General features: G+C 41.0%; 1 long non-coding RNA gene across 1 annotated transcript in view; it reads left to right on the top strand.

Annotated features, from left to right (window-relative positions):
- Nucleotides 1-3,417: 3,417 nt before the first annotated feature.
- LOC146789587 (uncharacterized) overlaps nt 3,418-21,703 on the top strand; it is an 89,831-nt gene continuing 71,545 nt past the window's right edge. Inside the window, exon 1 of the long non-coding RNA XR_014970127.1 lies at nt 3,418-3,553. This is a non-coding gene — a long non-coding RNA (uncharacterized LOC146789587). The remainder of the gene's footprint in view (nt 3,554-21,703) is intronic.

Genomic DNA, 21,703 nt, shown 5'->3' with positions numbered 1-21,703 from the left:
ACATTAGTTAAAAAGGGAACCTATATATATCCATGTTCTCAAAGAAGAAATCCATTGGGATACCATCGGGCCCCGGGGCTTTCCCACTGCTGCATGCCTTAATCCCATTCCTGACTTCATTATAATTGAATGAAAGATAAATCTCAGGGGTAAAGGTAACTGATGGTGATATGTAATCAGGTGGGGAAAAAATGCCTTTGAAATGAGCGACCCAATCCTCCTCCCCCACATTAACATCAAGGACTGGGTCATTTGGAGTTTTAAAATGAGGGCCATTTATTATTCCCCAGAACTCCTTTGAGTTGCCTGTGGCCGAGGCCTGCTCTAAATTTGTCCTGATTTCTATTTTAAGTTCCTTTTCCCTATTTTTCCTCACCGCTTTATATTCCCTTCTAAGTATAGAAATTTCTGACATATTTTTTGGCTTGACCCCTAAAGCTTTAATAAGCGCTTTCTTTTTCTGGGAACAAGTAGTCAAACCAGCCCTTCTCCCTTTTCAGATTGTTAGTTCTGTTCGTGGCAAGTGATGTCCTTATACATTCTAAAAAGTCCACAAAGGAAGATACCACAGACTGGGGGTCGTTGTTCTTGGCAAGTGATGTCCTGATGCATTATAAAAAGTCTACAAAGGAAGATACCACGGACTGGGGGTCGTTGTCAGGATCTAAACAAATACTAATGGTGGGAAGGGCACTCCTGATAATTTTTGGGATGACCACCTTCTTATCAATTTTTGGGCACTTCAGTTGGTATTCATTTCGCCTCGCTAATATTGGTTGACCAGTTAACTGAGGGTTTGTCGCCGACTTCTGGATAAATTTAATTTCACACATTAAAATCGCATGATCACTAAAAATATTGAATTCAGTAGTTACTTTACTACATCTAATGTTTAACGGATTTGAAACCAGTATAAAGTCAATTGTCGATTCCTGGTGAGCCCTATGAAACGTTAGCAATAGGGTATCATTTCTAAGTTATTGACAATAACCATATTTCTTATTGACATTAAGGTATTGAGAGAGTTTCCATAAGTATTATGCGAAAAGTGATGGACAGGATTGCCCCTCATATCCTCCACACCACAAACCCTCTCTAAATTGTGTTTGCACGGATGTAGATTAAAGTCTCCCAACCATAGAATATTAAGGGCCGCCTTTTTTTTTTTATATAAATAGTTGCCTTGTCAATGGCACAGTTCACTTCATCCAAGATTTTAAAGCTATTTATGCCAAAATTATTATTATAAAAATGTATTAAAAATCATTGATCTCGGTTCATAAACTCTAAGATCATGAGATGAAAATTTGGGGAAGTTCCTTCCATCAGCTTTACTTTTACTGATAGTGTACATGGAATTAAGGTGATTACTCCCCCCTTTGCTCTTCCTGATGGGGACGGAGTGGCTCTTGTTTGGAAAGAGTGATAACCATTTACAAAGATATCTTCTGTGGCCCAGGTCTCCTGAATGCAGGTGATGTCATTGTCTTGCCACAGACTGAGCCATTGGCTGTCCCCAAGTTTGTTTGCAAGACCTGCGACATTCCAGGATGCTGTTCTTATTACCTCTGACAGCCTACTTATAGTGTTACTAGGGGTTATAGTCACTTCTCCATTAATTTCATTTATGAGACTTGTTATGGGAGGTACCGCCTGCCCCATCTCTCTGCTCTCTGGAAGTCAATCGCCTGAAAGGGGGGTAAATCTATTCTCGAGCGGGATTCCCTGGTTGTTCGTCTCATTCAGATTTCCTAGGTTTTTCCTAATGTGAAGTGATGGTCCCAACACAGGAAGTGAAAGTGGCCTATAAAAATAACCTAGCGAAACTGCGATAATCTGAGTCCCAACTGAAGGAAATCTGGACAAATGATCCATAAGAAGTTTTACGACATAAGAATTATTAAAATTAATCACAATACAATCGCCAAAGGAAGTTTTATGGGATGCGCCCACCCACCCTGCCCTTCTGGCCACTACAAGGGCCCTCTACATAACAATTCAGCCAATGAAGGGACTTGTCTTATCAGCTGCAGAGTAGTTTCCACTTGACCCTCCCTCAAAGGTGGGACATTTCGCAGTACTATTACTAATGGCATTGCTGCCGGGGGGAGATGGATAGGGTGGTTCTCATTGTTCATATACTGTCTTTGATTAACTTCTTTATCGCCACCCCCTCTTTGATCCAGTTGGGGATTAGTAAAAGGTCCAGTGGAAGCTACAGCCAAGGGTAAATTCTTCTTCTGGTTCCTAGAGATTCACCTTGTGTGTTATTAATATTATTAGTAGTCAATGCAACTCCCTTCTCTGTATGGTGAGCTGACCCCACTGTGGACGCGGTGGGCCCAGAAGACTGGTGAGAGACATGGCTATCTGCCTCCAGGCTAGGGAATGTAACTATGGCCGGAGTAGCCTGTATTTGTGCCAACACCCCCTCTGTTGCATTGGCCTGGGATCTAGAATCATGAGTGCTTTGCAATCTGGAACCAACCTCCAGTGGTGACAGCCTTTCTTCTATTCTAGTTAATTTATGCAAGACAGGGTTCAATAAAGCGGAAACCATGGTCTCTATCCGCTTAAAAAAGTCCTCCTCATGTGAATTTATAGGTATAGGTATAGCGAGAGGATCTGGGTCCCTTAAATTGGCAGGCTCTAATTGGCCCGCATCCAGATCGTCTGTCCTAGGTCGTTTCCCAGGACAGGGTCCTTTTGCAAGTTTTTGCTTAGTGGGGCCACCCCCCCTTCTTCTCTTGACTGGGGGTACACTTTGACCTGGGTCCGGCTGAGAAGGTACTGACTTGGCCCGGGTCACTATAGTACCAGGTGGTGTCGCTCCGGGAGAGGCAGAAGGGACAGAAGAAATGTCAACGGCCGAGTTGGAGACAAGCTGCTTTGTGGAACTCACTAGTGGAAGCACCGTACTGACAGTATTAGAAGTGCTAGAGATACCAAGGGAGGAGCGCTTTTGTTGCATGAGAGAGTCCAAGGAAAGCCGTAGCTCCATCAATTCTATTTTGTGCGATAAGACAGACTCAGCTCTCGTGAGAAAGGCGTCCAACGTACCTGCTACACCACCCCCTGGCTTCTCTTTTGTTCCCTTTTGTTTGCTCATTTTGAAAAATGAAGTCTAAAAGTCAAAAGTATGGACAATGAACAAGTACCTTCAAGGTTTGTCGCGGGCCCAGCACAGCCTCCTTCTGGCTCGAATGGGCATGGACTGACCTTGGCTGCTGGAGCCCTGGCCTTGTTTAGTGTGCCTCCTGGTGTAACTGGTGACAGGTAACGGCGTGCACACCGCTAGGCCTGGTGGGTGTTGTAGTCCTCACCCCTCATGGCACCGGTAGAGAAGGCGTGGGCGGTAACGGAGACCGACTCCGAGTGCTGGCGGGCGTTCTGGCCGGGGAACTCAGACGGCTCCCACGGCTCTTCAGTCCCGGCTCAGCCCCGTGCGCGGCTCACACCATCTGATCTCCGGCGTCTCCCGGCTCAGCCCCGTGCGCTGCTCGCACGTCTTCCGCTCTTGGGGTGAGGAACAAATGGATAACGGCCCACTCAAGTAAGTAAGAAGAATTCTATCTCCCCACACATCCGAATTGGAAGTACATCTCCGGCGGCTCCCGGCTGCAGTCCCGGCTCAGTCCTGTGTGCTGCTCGCACTGTCTGATCTCTGGCGGCTCCCGGCTCAGCCCCTTGCACTGCTCGCACCCGATCTCCGGCGGCTCCCGGCTCCAAAATGTTAGGCTGGTGTCCAGGAGGTATGTAAGGAGGTTGTTGTGTAGAACAGAGTATGGAAAATACATTTAATAAGTTAACTTTACAGATATTTTTTTGCGATGCCTTACTCACTAACAGATCTTTTAGGATCAAAGTGCATATTCATATTCATTTGCAGGGACCAGTGAATTGAATTACAATGGTCAATTAAATATAGTCAGACTTCATCGTAAGACGAGCAACACCCTTGATACAAGTTACGGGCGGAGGGACATGTTCAATTTAGACCCAGAAAGAACAGGTTGACTATTTTGGGAATGACACGTTGACTCGATTTGTGCATATATATATATATAAATGCAATAGGTTCAAAAAGAACATATAATGCATTGGGCACATGGCTGTATACTTCTATCATGTTATGTAGCTCAGTTACTATTAACGCCGCTTGGTAACGTATGGTCCATTCGTGCCTCTGCTTCAAAGTATTGAGACAGAACGCCATGTGACGGGCACTTTTATACAGTAGTTTGAAATGTCAAACACCTGATGGTGTAAAGATAAACAACGTTCTCACAAGGCACGACTAGGTTTAATAAATCATCCGCCATGTTTGAGTGGATGTTAGCGATATTGATTTAAAAAAACAACTTGTTAACATTTCACAGAAGCAATTTAGTTCAATGTAAACCGGTGACAATTTAAATCGTTCTCATGGCTATATCCAGAACGACATTTGCGGTGTACCAGTTCAACTTAAATATACCCGATGAAGGTTCTTAGAGGGAATCACTGTTATTCTTCTAGTATACGGTGTGGAGCGCTTGAACGAAAAAAATCAGAAAACGCTCTCAAATTGTGCAACCGATTCTGACATATCGCGCTCCATCTTTGAATGAACAAAATGCAACCTAGCCCTCTGTTTCTGTTCCATTTTACATCACACAACTCCACATGACAGAACGTGGCAACAGTCCAAAACATTTGTCATAAACCAAATGATTTATATACCTGGAGTGGATGGAATTATTTATATATGAAACATGATGGAAAGTACACTACAATGTAACCAAGCCAGGTGATTATTTCTTGATCTCCTGACAGACAAAATTCTTCGTCTGTTTAGTTAGCCCTGGCCACCATTAGCGTTGTTTCAGTAAAGAAACCGTTGCGGTAATCCCAGTTTGTGCAGAACCTAGACCCTCGTGTGCAGTTAGTATTAAGCCTAATCTGCAATCCATGTTTCGTATTACTCTATCCCCCACTCCTGGAATTTGAGCATACGGAATGTTATTTGCATCTAACTTGTAGGAGCACTTGAGTGGAAAACCTTTCGGCAAGGCTGTGCTGTTTTAGCGTGAAGCAATTACCGCTATCATTGTGCTTCTGTCTATTCTCGTTCTAGAATGAGTGATTGCAGCTACGGCAGCAGTTCGTACTGACCCTTTTGCGGCTTCATCAGGCAATGAATTCCATTTAACATGAACGCCATCACTTTAATGACTCAGGGTGTGTATCACGTGAGCTCTTAGTTGTTCGTTTTTCAACTCCGCTACCTGTTCCCATAGCAATTTATGCTTAATTGTGCAACCTTTTGAGTCTTTAAACCCGTTATGACCCAAGTAGTGAAGATATTCATTGCATGAATGGACACAGTAAAATGAATTGCACACAATCAGTGTGGGGAATTCACGATCCGTATTTATTAGTGCCAGTAACAGGACTTTTAATTCTGCCAGCTGTGCTGTGCAGTCTCCTAGAGACTGTGTCTTCGTACTGCTACGATGGAACTTGCCTTCCTGCATACGACCCTTCACGATCGCACTTGTGGCGCTGTATTGTTGTTTACTTCCTATGGCCGGCTGAGCAGATCCATCAGTGTAAATAATATATTCATACTGATCTAGAGGCATTATTTCATTCGGGAGAGGATATTCTTATTCGTATTGCAGGAATACTTGCGTTTTAAGTGTGGAGTCAAATTTGTAATCTAAATCTGTTGCAGTAAAAGAATTGGCCCATTGTATCCATCTTTGATGTAAAGCTTTAGCATTTGGAACACTTGCTTTTGGGACAGCCTCCAAGGCCGGTACCGGAGTTACGATTATTTGTTTCCCCTGAGCCTGTGCTCTTTCTCTCACTACAGCAGTCTGCACTGCTGTCAGAATTTTTTCTGTGAAAGCAAAACGCATTTCCGTGTTTGTGTACAAGTGTGATTTATATGCTATAGGTACTGTCTCACCTTCATTGAAGCTTAGGTAAGTATACCCGGATTGACCCGCTATAACACGGATCACCAAATTTGTGGTGTTTACACGTGTGTGTAGGTGTTTTGAAGCTATCATTAAGCGTGGGCAGAGAACTCTGCTCCACCCGCGGACTATGCGGAGATTTGCCTACGCCGCGTTCCACAAAGAATGCGGAGTAGGCAAATCTCTGCACACTCCACAGCAGAACAGAGTTGACCAGCCCCCGCCTCCAATCCCCCAAGTTAGAATTAAACAAATATACAATAGAAGTAAAATAATAATCACTTACCTTGCCTGCGGCATCCCCGGGCTGCCGTCCTCCTCTTTCTTGGCGCATGCGCAGATCACCGTGAAACGATGAGGAAGAGGAGGACGGCAGCCCGGGGACGCCGCAGACAAGGTAAGTGTTTATTATTTTACTTATAATGTATATTCCTTTAATTCTTACTAGGGTGGTGGAGGGCGGGGAGCAGAGCTGGTCCCCAACGTAGAGCCGCTCCGCTCAGGGTTAGCTATCATGTCAGCTTATAAGGAACGAAGGATATCTGTGTGTTCCTGTGTCCAATGCCTAACTGAGAATCAAATCGGGTCTTATTAGGACGTAGAAAGGTTTCACTTTTTCTGCGTAATCTAAAATGTAAGTTCAGCCAAAATGTAAGAATTCCGATATGAATTGTTCATTCAACTTCGCTGTCACTAGAAATTCCATCAGGTTCTGGCGGGCTATTGTTACTTCTGCTGTGCTGTCTAGCATCGTCTGAACCCATTCCCCATTCAGAAGTTGAGTCCTCAGAATTCTGGGCATGTTTAACTTTAAGACCTGCTACCTTCTTCTTTTTAAATTGAGGTTTTGGTTTTGGTTTCTCTTCTTTTTTTAGAAGTATAGTCTGAAGCACTTTGCGTGTCTCTGGACTTTGTATGATCTTCTTGTCTGTGTTCTGACCGTCCTTTCCTCTCGAAGTTTTTTGGTGAACCCGAAAGGAACAAGAGGAACGTGTATCAGTATCCTGATACCTGTCGAGGTTTTTAATGATATCCTTATTCCTAAGGTTGTATCTCCTTTCGGAGGGCTCCTGTCTAGGAGACCCACCCCTGGATTGTGACCTATTTTCTCTAGTCTTTTGTGTTTTTATTATTAGCCCATTTCTTCTTGGAAGAATCAGGTGCTTGCTTGTTGTTCTCTTTTTCAGGATCACTGATGAGTTAGGTTTTGTTGCTCTAGCTCCCAAAGTATCTTTACCTAATTCAGCATAGGTATCTTCGATAAATGTTGGTAATTCACACTCCTGTTGTAAAGGAGTGAAATCCCTCAGGCCTTGATGTATTGCCACTGCTGCTGCCTTCCCTTTTATCTTTGCTAGTATAATAGTTGATACCTGTTTGCTAGTATAATAGTTGATACCTGGGCAAAATTTCCTAACAATTCCATCCCTAAGTTCAGAGCAGGTTCTGCTCCATACTAGTGTTCTGTATTTGTCTTAATACATCTGGTATTACTGCTATTGAAGAAATACCATGGTTCTGGTATATATGGCAGCGAATACTGTACCCCCAGAGGTACAATCCTCTATCTGGGGAGCTATTCCCATTGGCAAGCAGATTGTTAGCATCCTGTGTTTTTTCTTGAGGTCTTGTGTGTGGAAACACTGCCTCTAACTGTGTTATTTTTTTAGCTATCCAGATTGGCATTTGCTCACCTCTAGTGGGCATTTTACCCATAACTGCGTGTAGCGTTTGTGGTGTTATTTTAGTTGTAGATCCCTGAATTTATCCTGTAGGTGTAGCCCTTGTTGGCTGAAGTGTCAGTGTTTTTATCATAAACTCTATCAGGTTTCTGTAAAGTTTTATTATTTCTTTATGAAGTGAACGTAAGACTGCTACTGGCATTGTGTCAAAAGTCTGGATGTGGCATGTAAGCCGCTAGGACTGGCCAAGTTGTTCCGTCTCTTCCAAGCGGACCGAGTATCACTTTTTCTTTTGTATGTGGGAGGGCGCCTTTAAACCAGTTTATGTGCTCCTGGTAGGTGAATGTAATTTCAATGTCCTCATATGGACAGTATTCATCTGGTGTTTCATCTTCAGTGTAAGAGTGAAATGTATTTGTGCGTGCATCTGCTTGTGGGAATTTAACCGATGAATAGAATACCTCTGTTCTATATGACTTGTGTGCCTCAATCACGAATGTTACTGTCTCACCCCTAGCTCTGACTCCATAGTCTTCTAATTTTAAAGTAAGGGCAGTTCTGACATTTTTTGAAATGTTAATTTCACCTTCCTGCTCTTTCCTCTACTGCGTTTGCACCAGCCATTATTTGAAGAAGTAAAAGGCTTCAAGGAAACTTAGAAGGTTTTATGCACAATAGGGAACTGTTTGTCCTTCAAGCTTGATAAACCTACAGCCAATACATAGGAAATGTCTACTCAGCTGTGGCTGATTGTTACCTTTCCCACTCCAGACATCTCTGGGAAAATGTGAGTAGGGGTCTCTGAGAATAGCACAACTGAACTACTCAGATTTGACCGTTAAATAAGTACCAAACCAACATTGGCGTTACCATGTCGTGTAGCTCCTAGAAAACTATATAGGATCTGTGTGTTTAGATAACATAGACTGTGGGATTGGGTCCAGACTGATTCCAGACACCCCCACCTGGTATGTTTGCCTGTATGGCAGCTAGCTCACAGTGCCACTGTAAACTCTTCTTATCAAGGAGAGAATACTTCTTGGCAACTATTGAACATGGCAACTCTGTCCCATCAGGGATCATGGAAACAGTACAGTACCTTTCGCCTAGTCACTCGTGTTCACTTTGTCTCAGAGATGTACACAGAATAAATGGTGGGGACGTTTTTCAATAAGCATTTATTGAACCAGCGTCATTCTAGTGTAAAATAGGTGTGCTGAGACATCCATAGGACAGAAACAGATATAAATGGTTACAAGCACCAACAGAGTAAAAGGATGGTAGATTCCTACCATAGTTTTAAAACAATGAATACAGGCAGGTTAATAAATACAGGACACTAATAATGCCTACTCCTACAATGCTACTCTAACTAGATGTACCTAAGTGTACCTAGCATGTATGTAGGTGTAGAGCCAAGAATCCCCATAGGCTGAAGCCAACCCCATTACCTGAAGTGAGAGACTGTGGGACTCCGTCTTGGTCTCGAGATGGACAGCCCGCAAGGGATGCCAGACCACTACGAGCTGGAGTGTCTGCATGCAGGAACCTCAGCGTCTTGCGTCAGTGTGTCAGCATGGAAGTCCTTTTTCTCCTCTCCCTGCCTCAGCAAAGATATGGTGTTTATATACCCAAAGTGGTACCCTCCGGGGATCTATCTTGCTGTGTCATGTCGGACTAGGATAACGGAATGAATGACCCATATACATAGTTATTATGCAGGAGATTGTAGTCCTGCTGAGATTCCAAGAATCCTCATGCATATTGAATGAGGCTAGTTTTCGAAGAAAACCCCAGGTCATTTAAGCAGTACTGTAACTAGGTAAAAGATCAGTACCAAGAACCGTTGTGTAGTGTAATGGCAGTGGAAATATAAGTGAAAGGTCTGGTCACTACCTGAGCCTATATCGGGGTACCTGTATGAAACATAACAGGTGGACAACCAACTCTTCATGGTGTATGTCGGAACGATAAAGGGAAAGGTCATGCAAAAATTGACCATTCTCCTGATGTATCATGCTCTCCATTAAAATCTGTTATGCATTGGCCAAGAAGCGACCCACTGAGGGTTTGCGTGCTGATTCCACCAGAGCCAAGACTGTGACCACTGCTTTAACATGCACAGGTCTAGTCTTGGACATCTGCCAGGCAGCAATGTGGGCTTCTCTGCATACGTTCACCAAGCACTACTGCCTTTACAGTCAGGTGCATCGGAACGGGCACTTTGCTTGTTCGTTCCTGCAGGACTTTTTAGTGTGAAACTGTTTTCCAGACCCACCTCTGGGCAGATATTGTTTGCGTTTCTATTCTAAGGTAAGGAATCTTTGTCTAGAAGTCTCTGTCAGATGAACAAGTTACTTACCTTCTGTAATGTCTTATCTGGTAGAGAGACTATCTAGCTGCAGATTCCTTACCTACCCACCCATCCTCCCCACTCTGTGACTGATTTCTAGGGACAGGGTTTTTCCACTTTCATGGTCCTATTTTTCCACACAAGTGGTCAATGTTTTCCTTGGCTCTGGGCTACTGATGTGGAAAGTCTCAAAGAAATGGATGTCAGTGCTAAGGTGGCGCCTATATAGGCACCGTGCACGTCACTTCCGGCGTGGACGATGCCACATATGGCGTGCAGGGGTACTGCTCATGAAAAATTTCTAGATCCATACTGAGACCGGGGTATAATTCTACAGTAAGGAATCTGCGGCTAGATAGAGTCGCTGCCAGATAAGGCGTTACCGAAGGTAAGTAACTCGTTAATGCTTGCTCCACACACATGAGTACCTCTGCTTCACCAACTATGGTTTCACCATCATTGTCAAGAATTCCCATATGTAGATGCAAAGTTATTGGGTGCAATGCTAAATAGGTGGATCAATCTTTCCTCCTAGGGACGAGTACAGACATATCAAAGACGGATTCCAGTCTCCAAAACATTGATCTGACAGTGAGAATGGTGATGAAGCCGTTAGTCATGATGGTGCCCTAAATAGAGTTAGTTTCCAGTGCATGTCTGCAGATGCGTCCATTGTCAGTTTGTGGTGGGCACAAGGGGCAGCTGAATCCCAAGATATCAACTCCTGCTTTTAAAACTCGGTGACATCAGACATAGATTTGTTCACTACAGCACAAAACAGTAAACACCCACTCTTAGCTGCCAGATTCCCACTTCCCCAATCCCAGGAGAATGCTGCGCGATTAAACTGTTCAGGGATATTCACGTAGGTTTTTTCACCTCTCCCACTGATTACTGCAGTGGTTTACAAAATGCAGCGCACTCGCTCCTTCATGAGCCAGACAAGTTTGTTACTGCCAGATGCTTGAAATGTCCATTCATCCGCATAGTAATCTCTTGAGTTCACACTAATTTATTAACCATGGATTGAAGTCAAATTTATTATATTAACGCGCAGTCACTAGTTTTTCAGCTCCTGAAGCTTTAAAATTTGGTACCTAGACTTACCATACAAGTGCATTGCTATTCTTAAGGAAGCACACACCCCACTGCTTGGACTTGCTATGCAGCTTTAGTGAAAAGGTTTTGCTCAATACTTAAATGAACCTCTGCACCAACTCCCTGCAACTCCATGATACAAAGCACAATGCATTTACTCCTTAAGAAAGCAGGTGTAGCGTACACTTTTGTAATGGTCCATTTGTCCACAGTGGTTGCCTATTTACAAAGTAGATAATCTTTGTATTCATTACTTTCATAGTAGGGTTGAGTACCACCATGGGCTACTTCTGTAGAGCGACTCAGTCATATTCCCTTCAAGTGTTAACTCTGAAAGTCACTTTTCTTGTAGAAATCACTTCCTTCCTTAGTATTCTTGAACTCCAAGGGCTTTCAGTGGAGGAACCATTTGTACAGGTATACAAAGACAAAATGTTCTTGTGTTCACAGCCACGATTTCTCACTAAGGTGGTATCACATTTTCACATTCATTAAACCATTGAACTTGCAACATTGTTTTAATACACTTCAAGCAGAACAAAAAGATTCCGAAGAAAAGTGACGCTTAGTGGAGTAAGCTATTAATCAACAGTCTACAGGGGAGAGTGCAAGGTATTATGTTACCAAATAAGGGAGGGTGGACAAGTGAGAGTAAAAAGTAATATTTAGAATTGGAGGATAACAGTGGGAGCGGGCAAACAGAAGGTAGGGTAAAAAGACTGGACAGCGGATATAAGGAGCAGAGCAATAGAGATAAGCGGGTTTAGGAGAAGGAAAAAGGAGGAAGGGAACATAACCACGAGTTACTTGTCCAAATGTCACATTTGTTGAGGTATTTTTAATTTTTTTTTGGTTACTGGAGTAAGACCTCAGTACATCACTGTGCTTCTGGCCATGCGTTCCACAGGGAAATGGGCAATTGGGGAAAAGACGAAAGTTGCTGCCTCCTAGTGGCTTTGGTCCTTTGCCCCAGCTGAGCTATTCATGGAGGAATTAAGGTATTCCAGTTATATGGGTGAATGGCTTTAAAGCTGATACATACCATCTAGAATTCTATTCCTGCCTCCAAGGCGAGACGACAAAGGTCGCTCAGGACGTTAGTAATGTGGTCACATTTGTTTGTGCCTGGTAAAAGAGTGGGCATCAGTGTTGGTTTTTGTTTCTCCAATTAGCATGATAATACTTTAGTCATTGCTTGAGAAGATGAGTGGTTGGACAAGTTGAAAGTCAGTTGGTTGTAGTAAGCGTTTTAATATTCTTGTAATGAGTGAAGTGCTATTATAAATGCTGTTTCCGTTTGTAGATTGTTAGATGGCCTGGAAAATTGAGGGTTGAACCAGTAACCAAGGAATGTTTCTTAGAAGTCTAGAGATGCTGTGTATCAGACTGTTTGTAGATCAGATTATAATTATTCAATGATAATAGAGTAATTTTGCAAGTGAAGGATAAATTCACTTTTTTCAGAGCTTCGTGTCAAAATGTTTGATGACATAGTCACGTAGTCTCTTTAGTTAAACAGTTTTTCAAAGTGACCGTCTGATGAAATTATAAGATTTTTAGATGTCTCTTCCCTATATTGGGGCATTGTAATACTTTCCTTCTCCTTCAGAATCCTTAATGAAAACATACTTAAAATCTGTTTGTATTATGTTCGTATAGTCCTATGAAGTAGATGAACAGCGTATGTAATCCTGACTGTATCAACTGTTACTCAAATATGGATATCGTCTTCTATTAGCTTGAAGTTTCCGATGACATTCACATTTGTGTAAAACTTTCATGGCCCTAGTTGGCCTGTAAGCCACAGCACTCGTTGTTGTACTTTGCACATTTTCCAATAGCGTTGCTTCTTATTCAAACCTGGCAAGGGGAACAGGAGTTTGTGAGAATGATAGGGCCAGTATTGTTACATGATTAATATCTTCTCCTCAAGGCCATTTTTCCCTTCCTTGATGGGGAAGAGCCTGGCTCCTGCGCATGGCCTTATATTTAGATTACATGGATTTTAGCTCTTACCTCCAGCTGACTGTTTTCTAGTGAGTGCCCTGTCAATTGTCTCTGATCCTTTGCTGTTCTTGTTGCTGTTTTGCATTAAACGCTACTTGTACTTTATGCTTCCCAGCATGTTGTGTTCTATTCTGAACCACAGATTGAACAGAGTTTGTGCTAACAGGGATCTTTCGACACAGCGCGTGAGATTGGGGAGCAGTTGGTTGTCAAGTCTTTGATCAATAGTACCTAAAGCTGCTGACCAGTCAAAGAGGGAGGAATCCCCTTTGTCAAACGTGGAGTGGATTTAGTTGGGTATTTTTATTGTTGCTGTTTCGGTGCTAAAATTTTAACTAGTAGAAAAAAGATTGTTCTTCTTCATCTCTCAAATCTGTTGGCCAGCAGCACAGTACCCATTTAATTTACCCAGCCATAGTAGCCAGGCTTAAATTGGTAAGTTTATTAGGATTCACGATTGGTTTCTTTAGGAGGAGAGTGGGATTTCACCAATTTTTAGGAGATGCTGTTAGGAGGCAAAGAGTTGGTGAGTAAATACCAGAGTTGTCTTAAGTGGCAAAATAATGTATAATTGTTGCTGGAATTATGTCATCAAAGTAGTAGGTAGGCTTTATAAGGGGCTTTTGAGATTAGGTGATTGTTGCCGCAGTATTTTCTGCATCATTATGGATTTACCATATAATTCTCCATTTGCTGCATAATCTGCTGATTTAGGAAAAAAATAGATTCTAGCTGAAAAGCATCAAACCGTATTAAAAAGGCGACACTATATGTTGTTGTGCGTTTGAAAGCTCTTCACAAAGGTTGACTGGTCACCTTTAAGTTGCTTATTACTGTGTTTGGGTGTTAATCTGCACTCGAGAAGGTGAAACCTTTGCCCTAACAGTTTTCTTACTACATAATTTAATCAACCCTGCTGCATAATTTGGTTCTTTCCTGCTGCATACTTCCAGTTGCCCTGGCATATGCTCTTAAGTAAATATGCTTTGGCTTGTGGCTCAGTCTCTGTTCAGGTGTTAGTACAGTTCAGTGGCATACCATTTCAAGTTTGTGGTCTGAAAGAAGTAGTGATTGGTTCCTAAGACTTCCATTTGGACTTTTATTGGGATGGTAAGTCATTTGGTGTTTTAATATTCATTTTAACATCTTGACACAATTCTTTTTTTTTCTTTTTCTTTGAAGACCGTTTTTCAGATGTGTTTGTGAGAATGTTTTTTTTTCCCCCCCTGGTGGTTTTTGAGGTGAAGAATCATTGAGATTTTGTTTGTTTCGAATTTTCCTCTGGTTTCTGTAACTCCTACTTTTAAGACACCTTCACAAAACTCACATCCGCAGAGAGCAAGAGTTACCCCAGTTATCCCTGTTGTTGCAGACATTGATAGCCACCCTAACCAATGTGAGGAGGAACCATTGCCACACTTTGGATAGGTGAGGCATTCGTCTTCTAGAAAGATTTCCTCCTTCCTAAATCCAGTGGGATAGAACCGATAGGTGTAGTTCCTAACACTACTCCATACTCAAGTACTTGTTGGTGTAAAAAGCCACAAATTCTATAACCACAATCTTTCATAGCAGGGAATCTGAAACTCCATACCTTCTTTAAGAAATGTATCTCCTCCCACTCCACTTATGAGATGTTATGCTATCCAGTGGAATGCAATTTGTAATTAACTTCACATCTAACAAGCATTTCCAATGTAATAGGTCTCGCATTTTGCAAAATTTAGAGTTATTGGCATTGTAATTTTTACACATATATATCTATATATAAATATATATATATATATTTATGTATGTATATATATGTGTATTCACTGAAAAAACCATAGGTTTCACACATGTTATAGTTAGCTGGACATTTTACTGATAAAAAACCAATGAAATTCCCCCGTTATAGTTACTGTAGGCAACTATAACTCACGCGACCATAATCCTCTGCTGATGCTAATACTGTATTTAGACACTTATTTGCCCATGTCTTCTTCCATTAAATTTTAGCTATACATATATTACAAATATTTTTTTTTCATAAAGACACATATGTCATCAGCAAAGGATTACGGTCGCGTGAGTTATAGTTGCCTACAGTAACTATAACGGGGAAATTTCATTGGTTTTTTATCAGTAAAATGTCCAGCTAACTATAACATGTGTGAAACCTATGGTTTTTTCAGTGAATTTGCAAGGTTTTTTAAATGCTAATTCCTAACTATAACGTGTGTGAAACCTATGGTTTTTTCAGTGAATTTGTACGGTTTTTTAAATGCTAAGTTACTTTACGCCATTTGTGGCGTGCGCGCCCACTTAACGCAGTTCGTTTTGTGCGCGCACGGTGCGCTTCGCGCACCGCGTGCCCACGTTACGCTAGATGGGCCATGAACGCACGATGCGCTTCGCACACCGTGCGCACATGGAGGACATATGATGAGCATCGTTGTGACAGGTAAAATATATGTTTTGTTTAGCTCTATTAGGCCATGCACAAACGGTGCCCTTCGGGCACCTTTTGCACACGGGGTGGGGAGAATGTGGATATTTTTTTTTATTTTTTATTATTTCTTACCGTACGCGTAAGGTAAGCGTAATCGGCGAAATTTTCGAAAAAATTAAAATTGCCTTTTTTCACTTGGGGGATCGTTGGGGACTCCCTCGACATGGCTAGGTGCTTGGGAGCTGTGACAAGAGCCCCTTTACATGTTTTTGCACTTGGTTTTTCAACCCCCTGTCAGAGTGCGAGAGAGAAAATGGCGTCCGCAGCTTCCTGGTTTCGAACGATTCGAATGTTTACTAAGATCTAAGGGCCAATCAGAATCGCGCTCGCGCACGCCACCGTACGCGTACGGTAAGCGCACCGTAAGCGCACCGTAAGCTGGCTCAGATATATATATTGATTTAAAGGCTATTTTCTCAGAATCTACTGAACAGATTTACACCAAACCTACAAAAGGCACTTCCTTGACCTGAGGACTACCTCTCTGTCAAATTTCAAGTAATTCTGTTCAGCCGTTCGGGCTGTAGCTGTGTCTAAAGGTCCTATGGAAAAATGCATGGGAAAAACGCGTTTTGGGACCCCCCTTTTATCTCAGCCCCCGCTTGACGAATCCCCCCGAGACTTTCAGGGTAGGAGCGGAGTGTAGCGCCCCACCTATTTTGAAAAATTCGCGAGGATTCGTCAACCGGCGCCAAAGTTATTCAAAATAGAATGTTGCGGATTTCCTATGGAAACGTGGTCCTAACTATAACTACCTACTGGCGACCGCCAGTAGGTAATATATATATATGTGTTTATATATAAAAATGTATTTATATATAAAAATGTATTTATACATATATATATATAATTATATATTACTTTAATATATAAACTGTAAACTTATAAACATAATAATATTCAACTTTTTTATGTTTATTTAGAAAACATAGTAATATATATATATTTATTGTATATTAAAAATACATGTATATATATATTTTTTAAATATTATATATATGTGTGTATATATATATATATATATGTGTTCGCCAAACTTTCTCAGCAAAAGCAATCGACGCCGTGTCTGTGCGCAAAAATTGTTTAATGCCAGCTGAAAGTGCTAGACGCGTTTCGCCTGTCCTGCAGGCTTGTTCACTAGTGAACAAGTCTGCAGGACAGGCGAAACGCGTCTAGCACTTTCAGCTGGCATTAAATAATTTTTGCGCACAGACACGGCGTCGATTGCTTTTGTTGAGAAAGTTTGGCGAATTACTTATGACCGTGATTGGGAGGTCTTTACTTCGACGCGCCCTTTGGTTTGGAGGCAGCGGGTGTTCTTATTCATCTGTGGAGTGTGTATATATATATATATGTATCCACATATAAATATATATGTCTATAAACGTATAAAAAACAATTTTTTTATGGCATTTATTTAGCGTTCACCTTAAATTTTAACACTATTATATAATATATGCATATATTTATATATACATTATATTGCAGTGTTAATATTAAAGGTGAATACTATATTAATATTATATGTTTTAGCTTTTAAAGCACTACTCCTACACATTCATACAGTTTCTGAGCTACATATTAAACAAGCTACCCCTAAATAAAGGATGTTTTTTAATCCCGGCAAATTAATAAGCGACCTAGCATTAAATGTGTCACAAATTAAGCCCTAGGAAAGGATCTGATAATGAGACGTTTCAGGGAGTGCAGCAATTTAGCTCATCTGTATCCGTTGTACAGGTGCTTAAAATGCATATGACCACCGTTTGTACGGCCCCTCTGTCTTGTGTGTTTTGGTGTCACTGCACCTGCTACACCAATAATGCATACACATAAATCTGAACACTGAAGCATGCCCATGTATTTAATATGATATCTGCTAACATTCTAGTGCACATTTCAAAGCCTTCTAACCATTTATAAGATATAGAAAAAAAGCACTGTGCTAAAACAAAGCATTAAAGAAAAAATCGTGGCTATAAATGTATGCATTGTTTCTGTTCACTGCGTGTTATAAATTAAGCCCTAGGAAAGGATCTGTTAATGAGATGTTTCAGGGAGTGCAGCAATTAAGCTCATCTGTATACGTTGTGCTGGTGCTTAAAATGCATACGACCACTGTTTGTACGGCCCCTCTGTCTTATTGCCTTGGTGTCACTGCACCTACTGCACCAATAATGCATACGCATAAATCTGAACACTGAAGCATGCCCATGTTCCTAATAGGATCTCTGCTAATATTCCGGTGCACATTTAAATAGGAGTCTCGGCAACTTTGAAGCATTAATTATTGTTTTTAAAAAAAAAAAGGAAAAACAGTGCACAGTTGCGGACACTGAGGGTGTGTAACTAGGCATGATAATGGTGATAACAGTCGGGCCACAACAAACGTGCATAAAATACTGCTATGCAAAAAAACGGGTAGCAACCAGTATCCATTTAATTATTCTTTATCTGTAGTTCAGAATCTTAAAATGCAGATAACCAGTGATTAAGGATCCCACTGTCCTGTGTGTCTTGGTGTCACTGCACCTGCTGCACCACTGATGCATACGCCTAAATCTGAAGTGTGAACCATGCCCATGCTGTTAATAGGATCTCTGCTAACATTACAAAGAACAATTTAATAAAAGCCCCGGCAACACTAAAAATATAATTTCAGTCCAGTAAACGCAGCTGTAAGAGAGATGGTAATAAATTGTACATCATTCAATAAATAGCTCTGTTATAGCCTTTAAAGCATGGCTTTTGCCCATTCCTACAGTTTCTGCGCTAAATGTTAAGCAAGCTACCCCTAAATAAAGTATGCTATTTAAACCGGAAAATTAATAAGTGCACTAGCATTAGATGTGTCACAAATTAAGCCCTATGAAAGGATCTGTTAATAAGACGTTTCAAGGAGTGCAGTAATTTAATTCGTCTCTAGCTGTTGTGCTGGTGCTTAAAATGCATATAACCACAGTTTGGCAGGCCCCTCCGTCGTTTGTGTCTTGGTGTCACTACACCTGCTGCACCACTAATCCATACGCATAAATGTGAACTCTAAACCATGCCCATGCTCTTAATAAGATATTTGCTAACATTCTAGTACACATTTTAAAGCCTTTCACCACGTCATAAGAAATAGACACAAACAAGCACTGTACTAAAACCAGCGTTACAGAAACACTCATGGGTATAGATGGAAGCAAGGTTTAGGTTGACTGCTTTTAAAATGTGCACCGGTGTACCCTTCCCTAATCCATACAGGGTGCGCGCAGCCAATTACACTGTTTCCGTGAACTTTAAAGAGTTTATAAATTGAGCAAAGAGTCCAGATCCGGGAAACTTTGTAACATGCCGGAAAATAAAACAAAGCAATCACAATACAAAAGGCGCTGGCCCATGGGCACTGCAACATAAGCATTGGTAGTTTGAGCTCCAAAACAACTTTACCAACACATGTGCACAGTTTGTATGCGCACTGTTCAATAAATTAACCACTCAAAATACACTGTAAAAACTAACTTTTTATAATAGCCCCTGCACCACTATAGCTACAAATTAAGCACTATAAAAGCACATGTAACAAAGCCATTATTTAGCTGTAGTTTCAGGCAATATTGTAACAATATTTTAATTTTAATTAAAGCCACATTATGTATACTTTATGTGCTCTCTGTAACATAAACGTACAAAACGAATATAATCCAGGAAGCTGAAAACATTGCGTTAAACTGCCAAATAATGTGAAGCCAGGCACTTTATTTTTCTTGACGAAATAACTACAAAAACAAAAGAATTTGCAGCTACGCTTTTAAACGTGTAGAAAAATATAAGCAGTTTCGTGTTTACAAAAAAGTATATGTTTTAGGCAATACGCTTTAAACAATTTAAACAAAACAATTTGCGTACGTTTATTTTGTAACTGGACAAAGCTATTGTAATGCATTCCCATTTAGTTCAAACGAAAAACACAGACTGAAAGTCTGCTATAGTGTGACATGTTTTCACCTGTTGGAAACAAAACCAGACCAGGCTAATTAAGTGCTTTAAGCCGTGTAGTAAAGATTGTAATCTGGTGCCTGGCAGCATCTGGGAGATGCAAAACAACTAACAGCAGGATGCTAAACTCTGAAAATAAATGGAAGTCACTGCTGAAGTAAGGGCTAAAAACACAACTCCCCCCCCCCCCCTTCGCAATCGTATACAGTTAAATGCACACAAAATGCTATTACTTTGTTGTCAACAAGAAATAAAAATAGTTAATGTTTGCCTATATTTTACAAAGAGTTCGGACCCAAGAAACTCCGTCAAAAGCGAAGAATAAATAACAAGAAAGCACTAAAAACAAAGCGCTGCGCCCAGGTACATTAAAGAATTAGCTTTACTTAAAATATTTAGTCTTTGTTCTTGTGCATATTGGCGTCCAATAAAAAATAAATAGTTAATAGCCTATGGTTTGTTGTCACTCTACCTGCTGCACCAGTTATGTATAAGCATAAATCTGAAGTGTGAACCATGCCAAACCTGTTAATAGGATCTCTGCTAACATTACAAGGAACAATTTAATAAGACTCCCGGCAACACTAAAGATACAAATTAATCACAGTAAACGCAGCAGTAAGATAATGAGTATTCAATCGTCATTAATGCAATAAATAGCTATGTTTAAGATTTTAAAGCACAAATCCTTCCCATTCCTACAGTTTCAGGGCTAAATATTAAGCAAGCTACTCGTAAATAAAGTATAGTAATTAAATCTGCTCATTAATAGGCGCACTAGCATTAGATGTGTTACAAATTAAGCCCTAGGAAAGGATTTCTTAATGAGAAGTTTTAAGCTTAAAATTTGTGCAGGAATGGAAATATTAGCAAATGTGTGTGTAAACATAGAAATTGTAAAAAGTTAGCTACAGGAGCTCTTTTACAATCCTTCCAACACATCTTAAATGCACAGTTTTAATGCGTGCAGCCTGGGAAAGCCCCCCAAAAATTCGCAATGAAATACTAACAATTTTGCAGCGTGTACTGCAACAAGACCAATTTAGAATCGGTAACATACGGAAATGCTAGAAAATAAGCGTGTAAATCTCAAAATTGTAATAAGTTATTTAAAGACGCTTTTAAACAATCCTTTATAAGCACCGTTTCCATACGTGCAACTCGGGAACGGGAAATGTGAGCTGCCACAAGAACAATTCAGCATGCGCAGGCAGGTATATGTTCAACTAGGAACATTGAGAGATCGGTACGTGCCTTTTGATGACGTGTTTGACTGTCTTTACTTTTGGCGCCATCTAACCTGTACATAGGCAAGGTGCAGAGGCGCAACTAGAGTGAAATTTCGAAGGGAGGGCTACGCACGCTACATCCTGTGCCTCACGCCCTCTTGTTGGAATCGGCATGGAGGGGGGTTGTGAAGCAGCATCGAATGACCGGATAGATCGGAATCCTAGTGTGCTTTGCAACGTAGACATCAAACACTGCAAATACAGAGCAAAGAAACTCCTTAAATACCGATAAAGAAAAATAATAAAACGAACGCAAATATATCCCCCCAAAAAAACACTACATAGCAGAAAGCAATAGCCACGAAAGAAACAAAAGAGTTCCAACAGAAACGCTTCAGGCCACTTACTTTAGTTCTATTTCACAGTTGTCATATAGCCCCCAACATGTTTAATTGCATTCATGTCTTTCCTGTCATATCATCGTATAACTATTAAGTGGAGCGCACAGCCTATTGTAGGATGATATGCATCTCATCTTATCACTTCCAGGATTACCCAAGTGTTTTTCTGTGATACCTGCAATTTCTAAGCAGCATGTTCTTGTTGTTTTGTGTTTAAGTATTGCCTCATGGGCTCCAATCTCTAGGCCTAGATTGGTGTATTAGTAATGAATAATTGTCTGTTACTTCATTACAAAATATGAAATCTCCTGCCCAGGGCTCAGTTGTTGGTCAGTGACCTTTACCTCAGAACATTGCCAGTCTTGGTTTAGATTATGGTCGTTCTAGTGCTTTAAAACGGCTACTTGTTGATGGGTTCTTCTTGATATATCCTAACAATGCTATTAAGGAGGAGGAAATAGGTTAACATGAAATAAGTTCAGCGTCTATCATACT

Source organism: Triturus cristatus, chromosome 10 (genome assembly GCF_964204655.1).
Source record: "Triturus cristatus chromosome 10, aTriCri1.1, whole genome shotgun sequence".
In the NCBI taxonomy this organism is placed as follows: domain Eukaryota; kingdom Metazoa; phylum Chordata; class Amphibia; order Caudata; family Salamandridae; genus Triturus; species Triturus cristatus.
Note: the sequence above shows the minus strand (reverse complement) of the source record. Positions and strands in the feature narration are given on the sequence as shown.